The sequence below is a fragment of the Ascidiella aspersa genome, chromosome 3, assembly GCF_963924565.1.
Source record: "Ascidiella aspersa chromosome 3, kaAscAspe10.2, whole genome shotgun sequence".
NCBI classification, from domain to species: Eukaryota; Metazoa; Chordata; class Ascidiacea; order Phlebobranchia; family Ascidiidae; genus Ascidiella; species Ascidiella aspersa.
In genome coordinates this window covers 2,347,015-2,351,472 of record NC_139449.1, presented here as the reverse complement: position 1 = coordinate 2,351,472, position 4,458 = coordinate 2,347,015, and the positions used below count along the sequence as shown (strand labels likewise).

Sequence of the window (4,458 nt, the reverse complement as noted above, 5' to 3'; positions counted from 1 at the left end):
AGGTTATTTTGGGTGAGATATAAAAGATCAATCACCATAACACGTGACCAGAGACAGTAGCCGCAGTGGCTTTGACGCTTTAGAAGTAACGACTCCTGTAAGTGCTGGTTGAGATAGAATCTATCCGTTTATTGGTTTTGAGATTAGATATCACGAGAGGTATTTAACCTCGATCGTAATATTTTTACCTTTAAAACTTACCAAGTAAGGCCATAATTTTGCAACAATATCTATAACAGTCTTGCGTAACTAACAATTTAAAGCGTCAAACGATTTTTCTCTACATTACATCTAATCAAACATCATATTGACAAGCAATAACGCTGGCATAATCTTGGTAACAAACGTTTCAAATCATAACTGATCGGCGTAGCTTAAAAATACTTACAAACGAGAAAACAACGCTAGTAAACCAAAATAATTCATACTTTCTATGCAACCTGACAGTATGCATAAAATTTTATTCAGAAGGATTTATTTGCATGTTCATATCTCAGTCGGGGTCTCCAATGTATATTTCAACAGGGGGACATGGCCACCGTGCTATCTGAACTCCACTAAATCGAAACTAAAACAAACTGCCATTGTAATTTAAAGAGCATACTGTCAGGTCGCTTCTAGATTTATTGTACATTCACATAATTTAGCATAGCTCGCTTTCAATAAAAGAGCTTACAGGGCAGTAAAAACACGTGTTGCCAGTAAGGAGCGCATCGTTGACTGTTGTGCAGTAGAAAGGACACGACTAACGTTGCATTCAAAGCGAATGCGTTGAGGATTAAAACTGGCCAGTTAACGAGCAGGATGCAGGGAAAGGAAATATACCAAAACGACTTAAACAGGCATTTGTCACATGCACAACGAACACAGTAAATAACAAATACAGACGGTTGGACCTCTTCAAATTTGGGACACAGCTACAGTTTTTGTACATTTCTTTCTCGATTTTAAAGAATTCTCCATAATTATTAATGAGAAAGGTAAAGGAGATTGGAGAATACACCTGTGTTCGGGTGGGTCAAGTATTATTATTGTATTTATTCTGTCTTATTTACTTCTTCCTTGCAATTTTAATTTTAAAACGTTACTTGTAGGTGTAGCAGTTATCCTACTTTTACGTCACTAAACACGTGACCGTTGTCCACTGATGTGTGACCGCCGCGCCTTGCGAATTGCCTTTTCCGCATTTCACAATTCATTCTATTTGATACGTCTTACTGATTAGCAGCTTGAATCACCGCTCTGTTTATCGCTGTGTTTCTGAGATTTGTGAATATACTCAAAGAGCAGTTATCTACTGAGTGGATTGTCTTTGCCTAGAGTACAAGAAGTTAAGGACAGGTATTCTAGCGGCCTGCTCCTTTGGAGTCGGATTAAGAACTTGTAAGTGACTTAGGCAGCCGTCGGCTCTCGTCTTCAGAGCCAGCAGCCTTCTTACACCTCCCTACGAACTCTCTACGCTAAAGTCGGGTTCTACGCCAGTAAAAATTGTAGGGTTCTACGCCAGTCCCTAGTTTAGCTATATTGGATTTGAAGAGTTAATAACTTATTAATTTATTTTCACTGAGCTGCTGTTTTGTGTTGAAAGGCTGCAACCTAGATTGTGTTAAATTACTGTTTCAAACTGCTGCCCTGTCAAAATGGGGCTATGGCAGCAGACAACCACCCTAATGTACAGAACCTACCTGCTAAAGAAACGGACAAAAAGCATCATTCAGGTATTTTGTCTGCATGAAAACTAAAGATTGTGCCTATAAGATTCTAATTTTGTATTTTTTTTGCTCTATTATCCACACACTTTAGGTTATGCCATTAAATAAGAAGTAAGTTTTTTATGTATTTGTTGTACTTGTAAGACTTTAACATGTACATTTTATAAACTACCACCTGAAAAAGCAACACGACTCAAAACCAAAACATTGTGCACACAATGTGCACTTGCGATATCTGCACAGTTCGGTGCACATTTGAAGGTGCACAATGTGCACTTGCGATATGTGACGATTAAGTGCACATTGTGCACTATCGCTCAATGTGCAACTTACAATGTACCAGTAAACGTTATACAGAAAAATAAATAACTTCATATTAAACGATTTTTCCGATGATGTTTTTGTATGGAAAAGATCAAGTAATACATGTTTTTTACAGTTTTGTGACATTACAAAGCTACAAAAGTCGCTTAATTAAAGATTTTCCAATTTTAATACTTAATATATTTGAAACAAGTTGGTCTTCTCATTTATCGTAATCGATAAACAGTAAAAAAGGAAATACGTCTTATTATCACAAAACAAAAACGCGAGTAGCCTCTGTGTTTCACGTAGGCTATAATTCAGCTGTTCCCAAACTGGGGTCCGTAGAGCAGTTTCAGAGGATCCGCAAGGAGAATTACTCTTGTCTTTCAATATTAGGCTTTAGCAAATGTATTTAAACACTAGTCTATGGAGTATTCCATTTCTTTCATTTGTCTCTTTTTTCGGCATTGTGCTAATTGAAATAACAAAAAAGCACAAAACAGCACAAATAACTTATTATCTATAAACATCTTCGATCTGAAAAAATACCTAATTTGACAAAAAGTAGACTTTGCAGTAAGGTAAAACAGTCTGTATTTAAAAAATACTAAGAATACCAAAGCCTATACTTAAGTAGGTAGCATTTTAAACGTTTCGATAAACTGAAATTCATTTTTTTTAATGAATAAAGTGTTATTTTAAACTTGTGTATAGGCCTATCTACAACAACCTTCAACCATTATGATACAAACTTCATTTAGGAAGGTAATGTGTTTTAATTAATAGCAAAAAATTACAAAGCTAAAACCACATACAATTACATTTTGAAAAGTATAACTTAGATTGTAAGTTAATAACAATAATACCGCATACCACAACGCATATTGTTTGGGTTAGGGTTAGCGTTTGGGTGAGGGTGGGTCAAGTAATATTATGTTTATTATTAATAATAACTTGACCCACCCTCAATTTTTGTTAATTTTCACGTACAATAGTGAAAGAGCGCCGTTAATTTCTACATTTTTATCCGTGCCATATTGACTTGTTAAACTTAACATAATTATACAAGGGAATTGTAAACACGCGAATTGTAAACAAGTACATAGTAACACGTGTTAAATAAGAAGTGTGAATGACGACAAACAATCATAAAAACATAGGCAAAAGGATTAGGATATATCTTGGCTTAAAGCGATGAACAGGAAAGTAATTTTTTCTCTCCTAAAAACTAGACAAATATTGATATAACAACAAGTTCGCGCTTTCAAATATGTAGGACATTTAAACCAGCGAGCTTAATTCGGTAAAGCAATGCTCAAATACTACGTTTAAATGCTCAGCCAGACGATCAATCATCCAGCCATATTTTGCGGTAAAACTCCACGCAAAAACCACAGTTGTCGCCAATTTCTCAACGCATTGAAACCAAGTTTAGCCTTAAAAACCGCTTTTATCAACTAACCAACAGCAAAAAGTCAAAATGCTAGCTATAACGCGTAAACTAACAGAAAAAAAACCAAAAAGGTTGAAACGCGATTTAAAAGACTCGAAAGTAAACCAAACATTGGGCGCTGATCTAGAATCTTACCACATTTTCGTCCGAGGGTTTATTGCTTACATTATTCAAGTTTAAGGTGTGAGTTAGAGTTCGGGTGGGTCAAGTGGTATTATTACTTTCTTGCAATTCCAATTTTGACAATTCGTTTTGAACTGTAAAAAAAGTTGTAGGATTCTATTCCAGCGCCAAACTTGTTGTTTAACGTCAAATTTGATCGCCCTAGCTCAAGAAAACGTGCCTTATTTGGCCTAGACTGGCCAGCAGTGCCACAGCGCTAGATCAAACCGCGGCAAATCAAACAAGTTCGGCGCAAGACTGGCACAGGAAGACAAACCTAGCCGTCCAGGCGTAACCGCCGCCGCAGCGCGAGCGCTATAAACAATGGAGCCTCTCTTACTATGAATGAGTGTGACTGAACTCTTGGCATAAGGGCGGCTAGTTTTTTTGGGCCGTAGCGCTGAACTCGAAAGCCGTGTCGGTTCCAGGATTTGACATTCGCTTTTCGGACTATTTTTTTTTATTTTTGAAATGTTTACAGTTGTCATTTGTGCATCATTTTGTAAACAGAGCGAGAAGTGACCTTCTAATTTGGCTAAAATTTGGGTGGCGAAAAGTTTGCCTACAATTTTTGATTCTTATTTTTGACGTGTGGCTTTAACCCTATTGACTGTTTTTCTAAATATCTAGGTTATTTTTTGTGCAGCATTTTGTGAACAGAGATAGGGGACTTTCCAATCTTACTATAAAGAGTGGCTGTACTCTTGGTATAAGGGCGTCTTGTTTTTTTTGGCCGTAGCGCTGAACTCGAAAGCCGTGTCGGTTACAAGATTTGACATTCACTTCTCGGACTGTTTTTTTTTTAATTTTTGAAACGTTTACAGT

The 4,458-nt window shown here is 36.6% G+C and overlaps 1 long non-coding RNA gene across 2 annotated transcripts; it reads left to right on the top strand.

The window, feature by feature from the left end:
• Nucleotides 1-1,069: 1,069 nt before the first annotated feature.
• Nucleotides 1,070-4,075, top strand: LOC146158074 (uncharacterized). Of its 2 annotated transcripts, XR_014494693.1 has the most exons (3): nucleotides 1,070-1,718; nucleotides 2,733-2,783; nucleotides 3,800-4,075. It is a non-coding gene; the product is annotated as an uncharacterized LOC146158074 (long non-coding RNA). The 2 variants fall into 2 exon arrangements; XR_014494694.1 differs by lacking the exon at nucleotides 2,733-2,783.
• The last annotated feature ends 383 nt before the right edge of the window (nucleotides 4,076-4,458 follow it).